Source organism: Notamacropus eugenii, chromosome 1 (assembly GCF_028372415.1).
Source record: "Notamacropus eugenii isolate mMacEug1 chromosome 1, mMacEug1.pri_v2, whole genome shotgun sequence".
Lineage (NCBI taxonomy): Eukaryota > Metazoa > Chordata > Mammalia > Diprotodontia > Macropodidae > Notamacropus > Notamacropus eugenii.
The window spans coordinates 114,161,384-114,184,811 of record NC_092872.1 but is presented as its reverse complement, the minus strand read 5'-3'; positions in this window follow the sequence as shown (position 1 = coordinate 114,184,811).

Here is a 23,428-nt window from a genome sequence, read left to right as displayed (position 1 = left end):
AGGCCTGGAAGGACTTATATGACCTGATGCTGAGTGAAAGGAGCAGAACCAGGAGAACTTTATGCACAGCAACAACCACAGTGTGTGAGAGTTTTTTCTGGTAGACTTAGATTTTTGTAATAACACAAGAACTTCTTACCAAAAAAAAAAAAAAAATCCCAATGGGGCATCTCAAGGCAAAATGCCTGCCACACTCAGAGAGAGAAATATGGAAGTCACTCACATATTGTAGCAGATCATGTTTGTATATGTGTATGTGTTTGTGTATCATGTTCTGATTTGTTATACGATTTCTTTCATTTATCTTAGTCTGACTACATAGCATGACTATAGTGAAAATATACTCAATAAGAAAGTATATGTAGAATCTATACAGAATTGTATGCAGTCGTGGGGAGGGAGGGGGGAGTGGGGGGTAGGTGGGGGGGATAAAATCACAATTGTATGGCAGTGATTGTTAAACATTACAAAATAAAAAAAATAGAATGATAGGAAAGCAAAAAAATAAATAAAAAAAAATAATTAGAAATGTAGCCTTTATCAAAAATACTGGTAGACATTATTTCCCAGCTTTCTGCTTTTCTTTTCTTCTTGGTTTCATTGCCTTTGGGAAAAACTTTCTAATTTAATGTAATTGACATTATTCATTTTGCATTTCATAGTGTTCTGTTTGTCCTGTTGGATCATAAATTCTTCCCTTCCCCATAGATCTTATAGATAAAGCATTCTGTACTGTCTTCAGTTGCTTAATTTATCACACTTATGTCTAAATCATATACCCATTTTCATTTTTTCTGGTATACAGTGTGGTCTATGCCTAGCTTCTGCCATACTCTTTTCCAGCTTCCTGAGTAAATTTCTTCAAATTATTACTATTATTATTATTAATTATGCCAGTTATTATGTTATTATGACAGAATGAGTCTGTGGGTTTATCAAACAGATTATTATCAAACATTAGATTAGTGAACACCTTGACTGCTGTGACTCGTGTCCCTAAACTATTTAACTTATTCACCATGTTATTTCTGAGCCAAGACTAAGTAATTTTGAGTACTGTTGCCTTAAAATATAATTTAATATCTGGTATGGCTAGACCACCTTCTCTTGAATTTCTTTTAAAGAATTCCCTTGATATTCTGGAAATTTTGTTCTTCCAGAACATCAATTATTATTGTTATTGTTATTATTATTATTATTATATTTCATTTATTATTTTCTAACTATAAGAAATTATTATTATTGTTTTCTACTATTATTTTCTAACTCCAAGAAACACATTTTTCGTACTTTGATTGACATGACATTCATTAAATAATTTAACTTTGGTTAAATTTTTATTTGTATTATATTAGTTTGGCCTAATGGGGAACAAATGGTATTTTCCCAAGTATTTAGATCTGACTTTATTCATGAGAAAAATGTTTTATAACTGTGTTCATCTAGTCATGGAAGGCAGACCCCCAAATATTTTATGTTGTCTACAATACAAAGAATGGAATTTATATTTCTACCTTTTGATGTTGGATTTTGTTAGCAATGTATAAAAATGTTGATAATTTATGTGCATTTATTGTAGATCCTGCAACTTTATTAAAATTGTTAGTTTTTCGAGTAGATTTTAGTTGATTTTCTAAGATTCTCTAAGTATACCATTACAGGATATGCAAACAGTTGTAGCTTTGTTTCCTCATTACTTACCCTAATTCTGTAATTATTTTTTCCCCTCTTATTGCTAAAGCTAAGATTTCTAAATCAATATCGAATAAGAGTGACGGCAATGGATATCATTTCACCACTGATATTATTGGAAAAGCTTCTAGCTTATTCCCATTACATATTATGCTTATTGATGATTTTAGACAGAAGAAACCTCTATTCATTGCTATGCTGTCTAGTATTTTGAATTGTGATGTCTTCTGGTTTTCAAAGGTTGTTTTTGCTTCTATTAATATAATCATATCATTTCAGTTAATTCTCCTATCAATACAGTACATTATACTGAAAATATTCTGAAGATTGAATCAGCCCTGCCTTCCTGGTATATATCACATTTGGTCATGGTGTTTTATTCTCATGATAAGTTGCTATAATCTATTTCTAACACTTTATTTAAATTTTTGCATCTATATGCGTTGGAGAAATTGTTCTTGGGGAGGAGCCAAGATGGCGGAGTAGAAAGACACACATGTGCTAGCTCTGAAACCCACAGCCCATAAAATACTTGTAAAGAAGAACTCCCAACAAATTCTGGAGCAGCAAAAGCCACAGAACAGCAGAATGGAGGAGATTTCTGTTCCAGAGAGACCTGAAAACCTCACGCAAAAGGTCCGTCGTGCCCCAGACACAGAGCAGAGCCCAGCCCTGCCTTGGCCACGAGGCACAGAGGGGAGCAGATCCGAGTAGGCTTCAGGGACAGAATCTCCAGAGGTCTCGCAGGTCCCTCCACCCACAGGTGCCGAAGGTCAGTGAGGGGGTCTCTTTGGCTGGTCGAGAGGGGAGTGGGATGTCCCCATAACTCAGGCCCCCTCGTGAGGCAGCAGCAGAGGCAGAAGCTGAGGCAGCAGGGGACAGGGGCTCCCAAAGCAGGCGGGAGCTCAGATCCATTGTTGAAGGTCTCCCCATAAACCCCCTGAAGGAACTGAGCCCCAAGTGGCGGCCCTGGCTCCGCCTGAGCACCTAAATTTAGTCTCACAATGAATAGCAGCCCTGCCCCCGCTCAAAGCCCTGGGGCTGGGAAATAAAGTCATTAGCTTCCATCAGCTCCACTCTCATTTTTAAAGAACTATTTTGTTCAGTGAGTTTTTCAACCTCCTTTTCCATTTGTCTAATTCTGCTTTTTAAAGCCTTCTTCTCCTCGTTGGCTTTTTGGACCTCTTTTTCCAGTTGAGTTAACCTATTTTTAAGGGTGCTATTTTCTTCAACATTTTTGGGGTCTCATTTGACAAGCTGTTGACTCCCTTTTCAAGCTCTTCCATTGCCTGAGCTCATATCACATTCATTTTGGAGATCCTGGATGCAGAAGCCTTGACTTCCTCTGAAAGTAAGCATTGTTCTTCCTCATCGGAAAGGATGGAAGGAAATACCTGTTCACCAAGAACGTAATCTTCTATGGTCTTTTTTTCCCCCTCTTTTTTGGGAAATTTCCTAACCAGTTACTTGACTTCTGAATCCTTTGTCAAGAGGAAGGTACTTGTGCTCCTCCTCACCACAGGACCACGCTTAGGGTTGAGATTAAGATCAGCTGCTCAATTTCCCCAGGGGCGCTAGACCAAGTGCTTCACAAATGGATACCCACTGCTGCTGTCATCACTGCTGCACCCTGGAACCAGTGTTGGAGGGGACCTTGATCCCCTCTCACCCAGCTGGGAAAGATCTCTTGCTGACCTTTTCAGCTTTCTTTGGCTCTTGTGAGTTGGGGATCTGAGACCCTCCCTCTTGGGGATGCAGCCCTGGAAACCTGTTCTGGTCCTATCCCTCCTGGTGCCACGCAACCAGGGCTGGGTTCTCTTCTGCTCACCATCCTCTGGAATAGACTTTTCCAGTCAGTCTTCCAGTCTGGAAATCTCTTTCACACTGTCTTTCTGTAGGTTCTGCTGCTCTAGAATTTGTTGAGAGTCGTTTTTATGGGCCATTGGGGAAGAATGAGTTTGAGGATATTTTCTACTCCATCATCTTGGCTTCCACTCCAAGAAGAATTTAAAAGGACAATTAGACAAATGAAAAAGGAAGTTCCAAACCTAACTGGAGGAAATAACTCCTTAAAAGGAATAATTAGACCTAAAGAAAAGGAGATACAAAAATTAACTGAAGAAAACAATTTGATAAAAATTAGAATCAGACAAGTAGAAGCTAATGAATTTATGAGACATCAAGAATCAGTGAAATAGAAACTAAACAATGAACAGATAGAAGAAAATATAAAATATCCAATTGGCAACACAAATGATAGGGAAAATAGAGGAGAGCAAATTGAAGGATTATTGATCTACCAGAAAGACATGATGAAAAAAAGAGCCTGGACAATATCAATCAAGATACCATTAAGCAAAATTGCCCAGAAATCCTAGATCCAGAGGGGAAAATAGTCATCGAAAGAATCCAGCGTTCATCTCCAGAAAAGGATCCCAAACCAAAATCACGAAGAAATGTTGTTTTAAAATTCCACAATAGTCAAATAAAGGAGAAAATAGTGCAGACAGTCAGAAAGAAACAATTCAAATATCGCAGCTTCTACATTTAAAGAGCAAAAGAATTGGAATATGATATTCCATAAGGCAAAGGAGTTGGTACAACAATCGAGGATTAATTACACAGCAACATTGAGCATAATATTTTAGGTAAGAGATGGACATTAAATGAAATAAGGGATTTTGAGGCCTTCCTGATGAAAATCCAGAGCTCAACAGAAAATTCGTTCTTCAAACTCATGTCTCAAGTAAGGCATAAAAAGAAAAACAGGAGAACAAAACTTGTTATTTAATATGGGCAAACTGTTGCCATCCTTATCAGGCAAGGAGATACTTGTTAATCTTGAAAATGCTATATTTATTATGAAATAAAAGGGGAAGGAGTGGATATAAAGTACTTGATGTGAGGTTAACAAACATGATTTCAAATGTGAGAAGGAATTGTGATGGAAGATGTGAAAAGGAGATAGAAAAAAGTAAATTTCATCACAGGATAAGACAGAAAAACATATTACAATAGAGGGAAAGAGGGGAGGGAGATGGAAATTGTTTGAGAGGTACACTCATCTGATTGGATTCAAATAGGGTACAAGAAACTCAGTTAATTGTAGAAATACAACTAGCTCCATAGACAGTGGAAAGGGAAGGGGGAAAGAAAAAGCAAGGGAGGCCAAAAAGCAGGAAAGATGTAATAAGGGAAAAGGGGATTAAAAGGGAGGGGGATGAAGGAAGGGAGGGAGGACTGAGGGAGGCTGTATCAAAAATTAAAACTCTATTGTGGAGGGGGTGGGAAAACTAAAAGCATAAAAAAAGGAAATGTGGATGGAGGGAAGTAGATAGATAGTGATTATGACTGTGAATGTGAAAGGGATGAACTCTCCCATAAAACAGAGATGGATAGCAGAATGCATTAAAAACCATAATCCAACAGTATGTTATTTGCAAGAAATGCATTTGAAACCATGGCATACAGGCAAGGTAAAGGTGAAAGGTGGGAGGAGAATATTTTCTGCTTCCGCTGATTTTTAAAAAAGCAGTGGTAGCATTTCTAATCTCAGACAAAGCAGGAGAAATAGATCTAAACAAAAGAGATAAAGAAGGAAACTATATCCCCCTAAATGTTACCATAGAAAATGAAGCAATTCCATTTCTTTTTTCTTTTATTTATTTTTTAATGTTCTATAATCACTACCATAAAACTTAGATTTTTACCCCCCCACAACTACCCTCCCTCCCAAAGACAGCATACAATTTTATATAGGATGTGCATATACTTTCCAACTGAATATGTTTTCACTATAGTTATGCTGTGTAGAGGAACGAAAATAAATGGAAGAAATCATATAACAAATCAAAACATAATATACACACACACACACACACACAAACATAATCTGCTGTATTATGCGAATGAATTCCATAGTTCTTTCTCTGAGTGTGGAAGGCATTTTGTCTTAGAAAACAATTGGGAATTTTTTTTTAAGTTCTTGCGTTATTGTTAAGTTCCAAGTCTACTAGAAAAAAAACTCTCGCTCACTGTGGTCGTTGCTGTGCACAGAGTTCACCTGGTTCTTCTTCTTTCGCTCAGCATCAGATCATATAAGTCCTGCCAGGCCTCCATGAAGTCTTCTTGTTCATTATTTCTTATGGTGCAATAGTCCTCCATTACATTCATATACCATAATTTATTCACCCATTCCCCAACTGATGGGCATCCCCTTGACTTCCAGCTTTTAGCAATTGCAAAGAGTGCTGTTATAAATATTTTTGTACATGTAGGCCCCTTTCCCATTTTTCTAATCTCTTGGGGATACAATCCTAGCAGCGATTTTGCTGGGTCAAAAAGTATGCACATTTTTGTAGCCCTTTGGGCATAGTTCCAAATTGCTCTCCAGAATAGTTGGATGAGCTCACAGCTCCACCAACAATGAATTAGTGTTCCAACTCTCCCACATCTTCTCCAACATTTACCATTTTCCTGTTCTGTCATGTTTGCCAATCTTATAGGCGTGATGTGGTAACTCAGAGTTGTTTTGATTTGCATCTCTCTAATCAAAAGTGATTTAGAGCATTTTTGCATATGCATATGGGTATCTTTAATTTCTTCCTCTGAAAATTGCCTGTTCATATGCTTTGACCATTTATCAATTGGGGAATGACTTGCATAGTTGTACATTTGATTGAGTTTTCTATATATTATAGAAATGAGGCCTTTATCCCCAAGATAAGCTGTAAAAATTCTTTCTCAATTTACTACATCCCTCAGAATTTTGGTTGCATTGGGTTTGGTTGTGCAAAAACTTTTCAGTTTAATGTAATCAAAATTATCTACCTTGCATTTCATAATGCTTTCTATCTCTTCTTTAGTAAAAAAAAATTCTTCCCTTCTTTATAAATATGATAAATGCATTATTCCTTGATCCTCCAGTTTGTCTGTGGTATCAATCTTTGTACCTAGATTGTGTATTCATTTGGACTTTATTGTTGTGTATGGTGTCAAGAATGGGTCCATGCTTAGTTTCCTCCACACTGTTATCCAGTTTTCCCAGTAATTTTTTTCGAACAATGAGTTCTTATCCAAGAAGCTGGGGTCCTTGGGTTTATTAAACAGGAGTTTGCTATATACCTTGCCTACTGTGACTTGAGTGCTGTCTATTCCACTTGTCTACCCTTCTGTTTCTTAACCACTACCAAGTGGTTTTGCTAATTGCTACTTTATAGTACAATTTGAGATCTGATAGAGCTAGACCACCTTCTCTAGCATTTCTTTTTTTCCCTCCCTGTTTACCTTCTTATGCTTCTCTTGAGACTTGTATTTGAAGATTGAATTGTCTGTTAAGTTCTGATGTTTTTGTCAGGAAGATCTGGAAATCCTTTTCCTACTAGAATTACAGTCTCCTTTCCTGAAATGTTGTGCTGAGATCCTGCTTGGTTGTAGCCCTAACTCCTTTGCCTTATGGAATATTGGATTCCAGTTCCTTCAGTCTTTTAATGTAGAAGCTGCAAGGTCCTGTGTGATCCTGACTGCTGCTCCTCAATATTTGAATCGCTTCTTTCAGACTGCCTGCAGTATTTTCTCCTTCACTTGATAGTTCTGGAATTTGGCAACGATATTTCTTGGGGTTTTGAATTTGGGATCCCTTTCGGGAGGTGAACTGTGGATTATTTTGATGACTATTTTGCCCTTTGGATCTAGCACTTCTGGACAGTTTACCTTGATGATTTCCTGGAAGGTGCTGTCCAGACTCTTTTTTTCATCGTGGCTTTCTGGCAGCCCAATACTTCTTAAATTTTCACCCCTGGATGTATTTTCCAGGTCAGTTGTTTTTCCAATTAGATATTTTACGTTTTTTTCTATCTTTTCATTCTTTAGATTTTGTTTGACTGATTCTTGCTGTCTCATTGAGTCATTAGTTTCTACTTGCCCAATTCTAACCGTTATCAGATTATTTTCTTCAGTTAACTTTTGCACCTCCTTTTCCATCTGTCCATTTTTTCCTTTTAAGGAATTATTTTCTTCAGTTTATTTTTGTACTTCCTTTTTCATTTGTTCAATTTTCCTTTTCAGAGAGATGTTCTCATCAGTGAATTCCTTTTTTATAATTTTAAAATCACTGGCCAGTTTTTTTTTTATTTCCTTCTTCAGGTGTTCCAAGAGAGCTATTTGGGCATGTGAGCAGTTCATAGTCCCTTCTGAAGTTTTAGATGGAAGTACAGTCTCTTTGGAATTTGTGTTTTGGTCCTTATCCCCATGGAAAGATTCTATGGTTTTTTGCCCCTCTTTTTGCTTTTTCTTGCTCATGATGTTGATTGTGTGTTGTGGCTTCTAGTTCTTTCAGTTAGAAGCTGTAGAAATTGGTGTTGAGCCAACTCGTGTGGAAAAGCTAAGAGCAGGTTTTTGTTTGGTGTTCCCCGATCAGCCCTGGGGTTAACTTTTTAAGTGTGGGGGAGGAGTGGTCTGGTCATGGGAGATCTCCTCAGCTGAACTGAGGCAAAGGCAAGCTCAGGGGATGGTGATCACAGCTCCACAAATGTCTTCCAGTTTCCTCTGGAGTGTTGAGGCATGCCTAGATGCCAGTCTGGGTTACCACCCCTCCGGGGACTCTTTTCCTGGCACTGAGGTTTCCCTGGATCCTAATGCGAGTTTTCTCTGTCCTGGGTCCTCTGTCCTTCTGGTTTGCCCCCACCACAGTAGGAAGAAGCCCCCTTAGCTATTTTCCTAGCCTCAATTATGAGACTATTTGTCCCCTCTGCTGTTCACACTGATCCAGCATTTTTCTGGGGAAATATTTTATGGTTCTTTCAAGGTCATCAAGAGAGGAGGAGAGAGCATTTAGTGATCACTCCTCCATCCTGGCTCCTGAAAGTTCAAGTAGGTGTCTTACCGACATTTAATCCATAGGCTGAAAGTCTCAGGAGCTGCTGCACTGATATCTGGCACTCCGTGGTTCTCACTGGCTCGGCTTTCCTAGTCTCCCGCCCTCAACTACCTTTCTGCCAGTTCCTCATGTTGCCCTCAGGTTTCCCGGGGGGCCCCTTCTGCTCCACTCTTCTGGATGAGCTGTGCTGTGTGCTGTGGGCTCACTCCTGTGGAACATATCCTTCCCGTGGACTTTCCAGTGTGTCCTGGGCTCCGAATCATCCACAGTCCGTCTCCCACTGGATTCCGCACCTCCAAACTTTGGTCAGATTCTCCTTTCAGAGGTATCTGAAACAGTTTGTCCCAGAGCTTAGGTGAGTCATTGCTCTCACTCCACCATCTTGGCTTTGCCCCCAGCATTTCTTTTCATTAGTCCCTTTGGACCTTTTGTTCTTCCAGATGAATTTTGATATTATTTTATCCAGCTCCAGAAAATAATTATTTGATAGTTTAATTCATATGGCACTAATTAAGTAAGTCAATTTAGGTAGAATTGTCATTTTTATTATATTAGCTCTGCTTACCTATGAGCAACTAATCTTTTCCCACTTACTTAAATCTGACTTTATTTGTGCAAAAAGTGTATTGTAATTGTGTTCATACAGTCCCTGAGTTTGTTTTGGCAGGTTAACTCCCAAGTAATTTGCACTGTCTACCCTAGCTTTAAGTGGGATTTCTCTTGCCATCTCTTGCTGTTGGACTTTGTTGATAATATATAGGAAATGCAGAAGATTTGTGCGGGTGTATTTTGTAACCAGCAACTTTGCCAAAGTTGTTTATTATTGCAAGTAGTTTTTTACTTGAGTCTCTGGGATCCTCTAAGTATATCATCATATCATCTGAAAAGAGTGATAACTTAGTTTCTTCTTTGCCTGTTCTTATTCCTTGGATTTCTTTGTCTTGTCTCATTGCTGCAGCTAATATTTCTAGTATCATACTGAATAATAGTGGTGATAATGAACATCATTGTTTCATCCCTGATCTTACTGGAAATGCATCTAGCTTATCTCCAGTGTACATAATGCTTGCTGAAGGTCTTGGGTAGATACCGCTTATTATTTTGTGGAAAGCTCCCTTTATTCCTATGTTCTCCAGTGTTTTTAATAGTTATGAGTGTTGTATTTTGATTAGCTTTTTCTGCATCTGTTGAGATAACCATGTGTTTTCAGTTAGTTTTGCTGTTGATATGATTGATAATGCTAACACTTTTCCTAATATTGAACGAGCCCTGCATTCCTGGTATGAATTCTACCTGATCATAGTGTATTAGTCTCATGATAAGATGCTGTATTGGTTTGGATAAAATCATTTAAAATTTTTGTATCTATATTCATTAGAGAAATTGGTCTATATTTTGCTTTCTCTATTTTGTCTCTTCCTGGTTTAGGTATCAAAACCATATTTGTATCATAGAAAGAATTTGGGAGGACTCATTCTTCCCCAAATTTCAAAAAGAGTCTATATAGTATTGAAATTAACTGTTATTTAAATGTTTGATAGAATTCACTTGTAAATCCTTCTGGCCCTGGAGATTTTTCCTAGGGAGTTCATTGATGCCTTGTTCAATTTCTTTTTCTAAGATGGCGTGGTTTAAGTATTCATTTTCCTCTTCTTTTAATCTGGACAATTTTTATTTTTTAAATAGTCGCCCATCTCATTTAGATTATCGAATTTGTTGGCATAAAGTAGGGCAAAGTAATTTCTAATTATTGTTTTAATTTCCTCCTCATTGGAGGTGAGTCTCAGTACTGACCTCTTTGCTATATGCATTCTGGTCCTTATCCCTGTAGAAAGATTGTATGGTTTTTTTTGTGCTTATTCTGCTTCTTTTATTCATCATGGTGATTATGTGTTGTGACTTCTGATTTTTTCAGTTAGAAGCTTCAGATCTTGGTGTTCAGCTGAAGTGTGAAAAAGCTAAGGGCAGTTTTTTTTTTAACATAAGTAACAATTTATTAAGCAACTACAAAGAAAGGAATAAAAGAATGAACACAAAAGCATCAGTGTGATATATACACAAAAGATGACTAAAAAAAAGTCAGAAAAATCTTCAAATCCTAGTGCTAGAAATTAGAATACATTATAACTGTTGTTAGCCACCATGAGTAAAAGGCACAGAAATACAGAGTGGTGTGATGAAAGGGACCCTGGATTTTTTTTTTTTTTTTTTGCTGAGTAATATTTTTATTTTTAATTTTTTTTTATTTTTCTTATTTATTTTTAACACAGTTTATAACAGATAAAGCAATTCAACCTTGGTCAGGTTATACTTCTTTTTAAAGCATTTACAATATGGATCACAAAAGAATCTTATTTTAAACATTAACAGAGACAAATATTTATATTGCTAACTTCACAAGCTCTTGACCTAATTGTCTCCACAGTATTATTAAGAATGAAAGGACCCTAACTTATTGTTGTTGGTTTAAAGCCATATGTCTAAAAGCTTAATTTTAGACATCCTCGGATGTTCCCCTACTAATAATCTATAATTGAATAGATCTGGTATTAAGCTTACAAATCTGACTGTAGAAAATTGTCACCAAGTGTAGGGACTTTGCAGGGATACAATATCTCTCCAACTTCATGTCGATTCCAGGCAGGATTAGATTATCCATTTGCATTCAGTCAGGCTTAAAGTCTGCCAAGTGTCAGTGGGGAAACAGAGTCAGGAGACTCCTACCACACCCCATGCTGAACAGCTGCTCTCCCACCCTTCCCTTGAGATCACCTTAAGGGGGGTGGAGCCAAGATGGCGTAGTAGAAAGATGCACATACACATAGCTCCGAACCCACAACCCATAGAACAACTACAAAGAAGTAACTCACGGCGAATTCTGCACCCAGAGGCCACAGAACAATGGAGCGAGGGAGATTTCTGTTCCGGAGAGACCTGCAAACCTCTCGTAAAAGGTCCTTCGTGCTGCGGACTGGGCGCCGGGACTGGGAGCTGAGTACAGCCCTGCCGTGGCCGCGGCACCGAGAGGAACAGATCCGAGCGGGCTTCAGGGACGGGATCTCCAGCGGCCGCACAAGTACCTCCACCCACAGGTGACGGGGGTCGGTGAGAGAGTCCCTTTGGCGGGTCGAGGGGGGAGTGGGGTGCCCCCATGGCTCGGGCCCCCTCGGGAGACAGAAGCTGAGGGGCAGCGGCAGACCAGGGCTCTCCAAGCAGGCAGGAGCCTGGATCCATTGTTGAAGGTCTGTGCATAAACTCCCTGAGGGAACTGAGCCTGAGAGGCAGCCCTGCCCTCACCTGAGCATCTGAATTTAATCTCACACTGAATAGCAGCCCTGCCCCCGCCCAAAGCCCTGAGGCTGGAAGCAGCATTTGAATCTCAGACCCCAAACACTGGCTGGGAGGATCAGGAGGTGAGGTGGGTGTGAGGAAAATATTCAGAGGTCAAGTCACTGGCTGGGAAAATGCCCAGAAAAGGGAAAAGAAATAAGACTATAGAAGGTTACTTTCTTGGGGAACAGGCATTTCCTCCCTTCCTTTCTGATGAGGAAGAACAATGCTTACCATCAGGCAAAGACACAGAAATCAAGGCTTCTGTGTCCCAGCCCACTCAATGGGCTCAGGCCATGGAAGAGCTCAAAAAGAATTTTGAAAATCAAGTTAGAGAGGTGGAGGAAAAGCTGGGAAGAGAAATGAGAGGGATGAAAGAGAAGCATGAAAAGCAGATCAGCTCCCTGCTAAAGGAGACCCAAAAAAATGTTGAAGAAAATAACACCTTGAAAACTAGCCTAACTCAATTGGCAAAAGAGGTTCAAAAAGCCAATGAGGAGAAGAATGCTTTCAAAAGCAGAATTAGCCAAATGGAAAAGGAGATTCAAAAGCTCACTGAAGAAAATAGTTCTTTCAAAATTAGAATGGCACAGATGGAGGCTAAGGACTCTATGAGAAAGCAAGAAATCACAGAACAAAGCCAGAGGAATGGAAAAATGGAAGATAATGTGAAATATCTCATTGGAAAAACAAGTGACCTTGAAAATAGATCCAGGAGAGACAATTTAAAAATTATGGGACTACCTGAAAGCCATGATCAAAAGAAGAGCCTAGACATCATCTTTCATGAAATTATCAATGAAAACTGCCCTGAGATTCTAGAACCAGAGGGCAAAATAAATATTCAAGGAATCCACAGAACACCACATGAAAGAGATCCAAAAAGAGAAACTCCTAGGAACATTGTGGCCAAATTCCAGAACTCCCAGGTGAAAGAGAAAATATTGCAAGCAGCTAGAAAGAAACAATTCAAGTATTGTGGAAATACAATCAGGATAACACAAGATCTAGCAGCTTCTACATTAAGGGATCGAAGGGCATGGAATAGGATATTCCAGAAGTCAAAGGAACTAGGACTAAAACCAAGAATCACCTACCCAGCAAAACTGAGTATAATACTTCAGGGGAAAAATTGGTCTTTCAATGAAATAGAGGATTTTCAAGCATTCTTGATGAAAAGACCAGAGCTGAAAAGAAAATTCGACTTCCAAACACAAGAATGAAGAGAACCATGAAAAGGTGAACAGCAAAGAGAAGTCATAAGGGACTTACTAAAGTTGAACTGTTTACATTCCTACATGGAAAGACAATATTTGTAACTCTTGAAACATTTCAGTATCTGGGTGCTGGGTGGGAGTACACACACACACATGCACACACGCACACACACATAGAGACAGAGTGCACAGAGTGAATTGAAGAGGATGGGATCATATCTTAAAAAAAAAAATGAAATCAAGCAGTGAGAGAGAAAGATATTGGGAGGAGAAAGGGAGAATTGAATGGGGCAAATTATCTCTCATAAAAGAGGCAAGCAAAAGACTCATTAGTGGAGGGATAAAGAGGGGAGGTGAGAGAAAAACATGAAGTCTACTCTCATCACATTCCACTAAAGGAAAGAATAAAATGCCTACTCATTTTGCTATGAAAACCTATCTTACAATACAGGAAAGTGGAGGATAAGGGGATAAGCAGAGTGGGGGGGGATGATAGAAGGGAGGGCATGGGGAGGAGAGTGCAATTTGAGGTCAACACTCATGGGGAGGGATAGGATCAAAAGAGAATAGAAGTAATGGGGGACAGGATAGGATGGAGGGAAATATAGTTAGTCCTATACAACACAACTATTATGGAAGTCATTTGCAAAACTACACAGATTTGGCCTATATTGAATTGCTTGCCTTCCAAAGGGAAGGAGTGGAGAGGGAGGGAGCTAAAGAAGTTGGAACTCAAAGTGTTAGGATCAACTGTAATGTTCTTACCACTAGGAAATAAGAAATACAGGTAAAGGGGTATAGAAAGCTATCTGGCCCTACAGGACAAAAGAGAAGACAGAGACAAGGGCAGAGAGGGATGATAGAAGAGAGAGCAGATTGGTCATAGGGGCAATTAGAATGCTTGGCATTTGGGGGGGGGAGAAAAGGGGAGAAAATTTGTAAGCCAAAATTTTGTGAAAATGAATGTTAAAAGCTAAATAAAAAGAAAAAACAGAAAAAAGAAACAAAAAAAAAAAAAAAGAGATCACCTTAAGCAGTTCCTACCAACATCTCATCATCTTACTAGCATCATGAATTGGAGGCTCAGATTGCCTTTCTTGCTATCCGTATATGGAGTTAGACTCAGAAGAACAGTCACTTAATAATCCCATAACATCTACAAATGGCAAGTTCCAATAACAATGTTTCAAATATGATTATAGTTTCCCTTTGGCTAAAGAACATCTTTTGAGGCAAGTCTTAAGTGGCTTTGATGCCTTTCTATACATGTTCTAGTTTCTGATTAAATGGCAATCATAAAATCAAATTTACGATTAAAACCTTGACTTTCCATCAATGCCAAATTTTACCTGAGGTTACCTTCCTCTAGGGAATTTAGACTGAAACTCTTTTCTCCAAACTAAAGATGTAATTGATTTATTCTCAGTAATTAATTCGGTCTATTGTTTTAATACCAATTGCTTTTACCTCACTTTGTAACATGTCCAGTTTTTCTCCCCATCACTCCCCTCTCCCTACTTCCTGATACATTACATTCTGATTGCTCCGTCCTTCAATGTACCCTCCCCTCCATTGCACTCCACCCCTCTCCTATCCAAATCTTCTCTCTTTTCTTGCAGGGCAAGATAAATTTCCATACCCCATTCCCTGTAGTTCTAATTTTCCTATTACATGCAATAAAAATTCTCAACATTCGTTTTTAATATTTTGAATTCCAACTTCACTTCCCCCCCTCTCCTCCCAGCCCCACTGAGAAGGGAAGCAATTCAATACAGATTAAATATGTGTTATTTTGCAAAATACTTCCATAATAATTATGTTGTGTAATACTAACTATATTGTCTTCTGACATACCCTATCCTCCCTTATTTTCCCCCCTACAATTGACTTTTTTCCTTGTCGAAAGTGTTTATTTCTAGTGACTCCCTTCTCCCATTTGCCCTCCCTTCTCACATTCCGCTCGCTCAACTTGTTGCCTCCTCTCCTACTTTCCTGTGGTGGGATATAAATTTTCATATCAAATTTAGTGAGCATGTTATTCCCTCCTTCAGCCACACGTGGGGAGAGTAGCTTTATTTTTCCCTTCTCCCCTTCTCCCTTATCTTCCCCATTGAATAAGAATTTTCTTATCTCTTTTATGAATTATAGCCTGCCCCATTACATTACTCCCTTTCTCTTCCCGGAATTTTCCTCCTTCATCCCTTAATTTTTATTTTATTTTGTTTTATTTTTTTTGCATGTGGATATCATCTCTTCTGATATAACACACCCTGTACTCTCTATCTATCTATATGTATGTGTGTATGTGTATGTACCATCTCTCCAACTACCCAAATACGAGAAAAGATTCAAGAGGTAAAAATGTTATCTTTCCATGTAGTTATGTAAACAGTTCAGGTTTAGAGAGTCTTTTGTGATTTTTCTTTTCTGTTTACCTTTTCATGCTTCTCTTGATTCTTGTATTGGGAAGTCAATTTTTTTTTTTAATTTAACTTTTAACATTTATTTTCACACAATTTTGGGTTACAAATTTTCTCCCCTTTTATACCCTCCCCCCCCAAACCCGAGCTTTCTAATTGCCCCTGTGACCTATCTGCTCTCTCCTCTATCCTCCCTCCCTGCCCTTGTCTCCGTCTTCTCTTTTGTCCTGTAGGACCAGATAGCTTTCTTGTAATTTCTTGTATTTCTTGTTACCCAGTGGTAAGAACATTACATTTGGTCCTATCACTTTGAGTTCCAACTTCTTTAGCTCCCTCCCTCTCCACCCCTTCCCCTTGGAAGACAGGCAATTCAATATAGGCCATATCTGTTTAGTTTTGCAAATGATTTCCATACTAGTTGTGTTGTATACGACTAACTATATTTCCCTCCATCCTGTCCTGTCCCCCATTACTTCTATTTTCTTATGGTCCTTTCCCTCCCCATGAGTGTCGACCTCATATTGCATTCTCCTCCCCATGCCCTCCCCTCCATCCTCCCCCCCACCCTGCTTGTGCCCCTGTACCCCACTCTCCTGTATTGTGAGATAGGTTTTCCTATCAAAATGAGTATGCATTATATTCTTTCCTTTAGTGGAATGTGATGAGAGTAGACCTCATGTTTTTCTCTTGCCTCCCCTCTTTATCCCACCACTAATAAGTCTTTTGCTTGCCTCTTTTATGAGAGATAATTTGCCCCATATAACTTCTCCCTTTCTCCTCCCAATATTTCTCTCTCACTGCTTGATTTCATTTTTTTTAATATATGATCCCATCCTCTTCAATTCACTCTGTGCACTCTGTCTCTATGTATGTGTGCATGTGTGCATGTGTGTGTGTGTGTACTCCCACCCAGTGCCCAGATACTGAAATGTTTCAAGAGTTATAAATATTGTCTTTCCATGTAGGAATGTAAACAGTTCAACTTTAGTAAGTCCCTTATGACTTCTCTTTGCTGTTCACCTTTTCATGCTTCTCTTCATTCTTGTGTTAGAAAGTCAAATTTTCTTTCCAGCTCTGGTCTTTTCATCAGGAAAATTTGAAAGTCTTCTATTTCATTGAAAGACCATTTTTTCTCCTGAAGTATTATACTCAGTTTTGCTGGGTAGGTGATTCTTGGCTTCAGTCCTAGTTCCTTTGACTTCTGGAATATCCTATTCCATTCCCTTCTATCCCTCAATGTAGAGGGTGCCAGATCTTGTGCTATCCTGATTGTATTTCCACAATACTTGAATTGTTTCTTTCTAGCTGCTTGCAATATTTTCTCTTTCACCTGGGAATTCTGGAATTTGGCCACAATGCTCCTAGGAGTTTCTCTTTTTGGATCTCTTTCATGCGGTGTTCTGTGGATTCCTTGAATATTTATTTTGCCTTCTGGTTCTAGAATCTCAGGGCAGTTTTCCTTGATAATTTCATGGAAGATGATGTCTAAGCTCTTCTTTTGATCATGGTTTTCAGGTAGTCCCAGAATTTTTACATTGTCTCTCCTGATTCTATTTTCCAGGTCAGTTGTTTTTCCAATAAGATATTTCACATTATCTTCCATTTTTCGAATCTGCGCAGTATGTTCTGAGATATCTGTCTTTCTCGAAAAGTCCTTAGCGTCCATCTGTACCATTCCAGTTTTGAAAGATCTATTTTCTTCAGTGAGCTTTTGAATCTCCTTTTCCATTTGGTTAATTCTGCTTTTGAAAGCATTCTTCTCCTCATTGGCCCCTTGCACCTCCCTTGCCAGCTGAGTTAGGCTAGTTCTCAAGGTGCCAATTTCTTCAAGATTTTTTTGGTTCTCCTTTAGCAGGGAGCTGATCTGCTTTTCATGCTTCTCCCTCATCCCTCTCATTTCCCTTCTCAGTCTTTCCTCCACCTGTCTAACTTGATTTTCAAAATTCCTCTTGAGCTCTTCCATGGCCTGAGTCCATTGGGTGGGCTGGGACACAGAATCCTCGATTTCTGTGTCTTTGCCTGATGGCAAGCATTGTTCCTCCCCATCGGAAAGGAAGGGAGGAAGTGTCTTTTCTCCGCTAAAGTACCCTTCAATAGTTTTATTTCTTTTCCCTTTTCTTGGCATACTCTCCAACCAGTGGCCTGACCTCTGAATGTTCTCCTCACACCCACCTTGCATCCTGGTCCTCCCAGCCAGCGTTTGGGGACTGAGATTCAAATGCTGCTTCCCGCCTTAGGGTTTTTGGCGGGGGTAGGGCTGCTATTCAGTGTGAGAATTAAGTTCAGGTGCTGAGGTCAGGGGCAAGGCCGCCTCTCTGGCTCAGTTTCCTCAGGGGGTTTATGCACAGACCTTCCACAATGGATCCAGGCTCCCGCGCCTTGGGGAGCCCCTGTCTGCAGCTGCCTCTCAGCTTCTATCTCCTGGGGGGGCCCGAGCCATGGGGGCACCCCACTCCCCTCTCAACCCGCCAAAGAGACTCTCTCACCTACCCCCGTCAGTCACCTGTTGGTGGGGAGGCTTGTGCCGCCACTGAAGATCCCGTCTCTGGATCCTTCTCAGATCTGTGCCTCTCGGAGTCGCGGCCCCGGCTGCCGCAGGTCCGTGCTGGGCTCCGCGTCTGCAGCGCGACGGACCTTTTGCGAGAGGTTTGCAGGTCCCTCTGTGGGTGGGGGGACCCGCGTGCCCGCTGGATATCCCTTCCCCGTAGCCCTCTCGGATCTCCTCCCCTCAGTGTCGCCGCCGCGGCAGGGCCGCACTCCACTCCCCGGCCCGGCGCCCAGTCCGCGGCGAGAAGGACTCCCCGCTAGAGGTCCGCAGGTCTCTCTGGAGCAGAAATCTCCCTCGCTCCAATACTCCGTGGTCTCTAGGTACAGAATTCGCCCTGGCTTGGTCCCCTCTAACCATTCTATGGTTTGTGGGTTTGGAGCTATGTGTATGTGCGTCTTTCTACTTCGCCATCTTGGCTCCGCCCCCCAGGAAGTCAAATTTTTAAATATAGACCTGGTCTTTTCCTCAACATGAATTCTTGAGAGTCATCTATATCACTGAATGACCATTTTTTTTCCCTTGTGGTATTGTATTCTGATTTGCTGTGCAGGTGATTCTTGGTTTCAGTTCCAGTTCCTTTGACTTCTGAAATATCTCACTCCAAACCCTTCGATCCCTTAATGTTGAAGCTGCCAGATCCTTTGTTATCCTGATTGTGTTTCCACAGTACTCAAATTGTTTCTTTCTAGATGCTTGCAGTATTTTCTCCTTGATCTGGGAACTCTGAAATTTGGCCACAATATGCCTAGGAGTTTTTCTGTTTTGGTTTCTTTCAGGAGGTAATCGAAGAATTCTTTCAATATCCATTTTGCCCTCTGATTCTATAACCTCAGGGCAATTTTCCTTGATAACTTCATGGAAGATAATGTCTAGGCTCTTTTTTTTGTTCATGGCTTTCAGGTAGTCCCATGATTTTTAAATTATTTCTCTTGGGTCTATTTCCCAGTTCAATTGTTTTTTCCAATGAGTTGTTTCACATTATCTTCTATTTTTTTCAAATTTTTGTTTTGATTTGTTTTTTGTTTTTGTTTTCGTTTTTTTGTTTTTTTTTTACTAACTGCTTGGTTTACCTCATCCTCATTCTTTTCCCTGAACTCAATTCTCTTCTTTATTGAATTATTTTGTTAAGTGACCTTTTGAACTTTCTCCTCGGTTTGGGTAATTCTGCCTTTTAAAACCTCCTTCTCCTAGTTGGCTTTTTGGACCTCTTTTTCCAGTTGAGTTAGCCTCTTTTTAAAGCTGTTGTTTTCGTCAGCGGTTTGTTGTTGTTGTTGTTGGTTTTTTGTTTTTTTTTAGTTCTCCTCTAGTAAGCTGCAGACTTGTTTTTTAAGGTCTTCTGTTGCGTGAGGCCAGTTTCAATTCCCTTTGGAGGCAGAGGCCTTGACTTCCTGTGACACTATGGCTTGCTCTTCCTCATCTGAAAGGATGGGGGGAGACACCTGTTCCCCAAGAAAGTCACCTTCTATTGTTTTATTTTTTTTCCTTTTTTGGACATTTTCCCAACCAGTTACTTGACTTCTGAGTTTCCTCTCCACAACCTCCTGACCTCCAGCTCTGCGAAGCCAGCACAGGGGGCTGAGATTCAAATGAGCTGCTCCCAAGCCTTAGGGCTTTACTCAGGGCAGGTCTGCTATTCAGTGTGCTGCTCAGGTGGGGCCAGGGCTGTCACACCGAGGTGAGTTCCCTCAGGGGCTTTCTGATGAGACATTCAACAATGGATGGAGGCTGCTTTGGGCCCACATTTGCTTCTGCCTCTCCTGCTGCCTCCTGAGGAAACCCGAGTTATGGGGGCTCTCTGCTCCCCTCTCAGCCAGCCGAAAAGACCCTCTCATAGACTTTTGGCGCCAGCGGCTTGAGGGATCTGAGCTGCCACTGGAGATTCCATCCCTGAAACCTGCTCATATCTGCTCCACTCGGTGCCACGTGGCCAAGGTAGGTCTGGGCTCTGCTCCATGTCTGGTGCATGACAGACCTTTCCCATCGGTCTTTCAGGTCTCTCTCAGATAGAAATATCCTCCACTCCATTGTTCTGTGGCTTCTGCTGCTCCAGAATTTGTTGAGAGTTCTTCTTTATTGGTATTTTATGGGCTGTGGGGTAGGAGCTAGCATATGTGTGTCTTTCTACTCCTAAGAGCAGGTTTTTGTTTTGTGTTTCCCTGATCAGCCCTAGGGTTACCTTCTTAAGTGTGGAGGAGGAGTGGTCTGGTCATGGGAAATCTCCTAACCTGAACTGAGGCAAAGGCAACCTCAGAGGATGATGATCCTAGCTGCCCTACTGTCTTCCCCTTTCCCCTGGAGTGCTGAGGCATGCCTAGATGCTAGTGTGAGTTCCCACCCCTCCTGGGCTCCTCTCGTGGAGCTGAGGCTTTCCTGGGTTCTATTACTAGTTTTCTCCACCTTAGGTAGTCAGTCCTTTTGGTTTGCCTCCTCCCCAGTAGGAGGAATCTCCCTTAGCTATTTTCCTAGCCTGAGGTGTTATGAGACTATTTGCCTCCTCTACTGTTCCAGGATTTTTCTCGGGAAATATTTTATGGTTCTTTCACTATCATCAAGGGGGGAGGAGAGAGCATTTACTGATCACTCTGCCATCCTGGCTCCCGAAAGTTCAAGTAAGTGACTTACAGATGTTTAATGTGCGGGTTGAAAGTCTCAGGAGCTGCTGCGCTGATATCTGTTGCTCAGCAGCTGCCACTCCTTTTTCTCTGCTGGTCTCCCACCCTCGGGTGCTTCTCTGTTGGTTCCACCTACTGCTCTCAGGTTTCCCATGGCCCTTCCACTCTGCTGCACTGGATGCACTGCACTGTGTGCTGTGGGTTCGCCTCCATGGAACAGATCCTTTCTGGGGACCTTCCAGTCTCTCCTGTGCTCTGAATCAGCCACAGTCCGTCTTCCACTGGATTCTGTACCTCCAAAATTTAGTCAGATTCTCCTTTCAGAGGTATCTGAAGGAGTTTGTCCAAGAGCTTAGGTGAGTCATGGCTCTCACTCCTTCATCTTAGCTCCACCCTCAGAAATTCCATTTCTAAACATGTATGCTCCAGGTAGTAAAGGATCCAGATTGTTAGAGGACAAGTTAAGGGAGTTACGGGAAGAAATAAGCAGCAGAACTGTACTAGTGAGGGACCTCAACACTCCCCTTTCTAAACTTGATGCATTTAACCTCAAAATAAGGAAGAAAGAATTGAAGGAGGTGAATAAAATTCTGAATACTGTAGATATGATCTATCTCTGAAGAAAACTGAATGGGGATAGAAAGGAATACACTTTTTTTATCAGCAGTACAATGCCCAAATACAAAAACTGACCATGTAGTAGGCCATAAAATTTCCACAATCCAGTGCAGAAAGGCAGAGGTAGTTAGTGCATCCTTCTCAGATCATAATGCAGTAAAAATTACAGGCAATCAAATGCCATGGAAACATAAACCAAAAACTATATGGAAAATGAAACAATCTGATGCTAAAGAATGTGTGTTAAACACCTAATTGTAGAAACAATCAGTAACTTCCTTCATGAGAATGAAAATAGTAAGCTTGCCTACCAAATCTTATGGGATATGGCAAAAGCACTTCTTAGAGCAAGTTTTATATCTTTCAGTAACTACATGAATAAAATAGAGAAAAAGGAAATCAATGAATTGGGCACGTAGCTGAAAAAGCTAGAAAAAAACAAATTGAAAAATCTCAAGTAAATATCAAATTAGAAATACTGAAAACAAAAACAGAGATTAGTAAAATTGAAATTAAGAAAACTATTGAACTAACAAATAAAACTAAGAGCTAGTTTTGTGAAAAAAACAATAAAATTGATAAAATTTTGGTCAATTTGATTAAAAAAGAGAAAGATAAAACCAAATTGCACATACCAAGAATGAAGAGGTTGTACTAACCTCTGATGAGGAAGAAATTAAAACAATATTTAGAAATTACTTTGTCCAATTCTGTGCCCATATATTCTGCAATCTAATTGTGATGGATGATTATTTAATCAATATGAATTACCGAGATTAACAGTAGAGGAAGCTGGGTACTTAAATAAACCCATCTCAGAAAAGGAAATTGAACAAGCCATCAATGAATTCCTTAGTCACAATTCTTCAGGGCCAGACGGATTTACAAGTTAATTCTATCAAAAATTTAAAGAACAGTTAATTCGAATAGTGCATGGACTATCTGGAAAAATCGCCCAAGTAGAAGTCCTACCAAATTCTTTTTATGATACAAATGTGGTTTTGATATTTAAATCAGAAAGAGCCAAAACAGAAAAAGAAAATTAGAAATCAATTCGTCTAATGAATATAGATGCAAACATTTCAAATGAGGTATTAGCAAAAAGAATACAGTAACATCAAGAGAATAATACAATAAAATCAGTTAGGATTTATACAAAGAATGTAGGGCTGGTTCAATATTAGAAAAACTATCCGCATTATTGATTACATCAACAACAAAATTAACAGAAAACTCCTGATTATCTCAAAAGATTCAGAAAACCTTTTGACAAAATATAACACCCATTCCTATTGAAAACACTGGAAAGCATAGGAACATATGGAACTTTCCATAAAATGATTAGCAGTATCTACCTTAAACCATCAGGAAACATTGTGTACAGTGAGGACAGGCTACATTTATTTCCAATAAGATCAGGGGTGAAACAAAGATGTACATTATCACCACTGTTATTTAATATTGTATTAGAAATGTTAGCTGTAGCAATGAGAGGAGAAAAAGGAATTGAAGAAATTAGAATAGGCAAAGAAGACATTAAGTTATCACCCATTGCAGATGATAAGATCATATACTTAGAGAATCCCAAAGAATCAAGAAAAAACTACTTAAAATAATAAACAACTTTGGCAAAATTGCACTTTGCAAAATAAATCCACATAAATCACCTACATTTCTATAGATTACTCAGGATGCCCAACAACAAGACATAGAAAGAGAAATCTCATTTAAAACTATGGTACACAATATAAACATCTGACAGTCTACTTGCAAAAATAAACACACAGACTATATGAACTCAACTTAAAAACACTTCTGACACAAATAAAGTCACATGTAAGTAACTGGAAAAACATCTGTTGCTCATGGGTAAGTTGAGCTAATAGAATAAAAATTACAAATCTTTCTATGTTAATTTACTTATTCAGTGCCATACTAATCAAACTACCAGATAATTATTTTATAAACAACAAAATTCATCTAGAAGAATAAAAAGTCCAGAATAGCAAAGGAACGAATGAAAAGCATTGATAGGAAAGGTGGCCTAGCTCTACCATATCTCAAATTGTATTAAAAGCGCTAAGAAACAGAAGGACCAGTGAAATGTTAGGTAC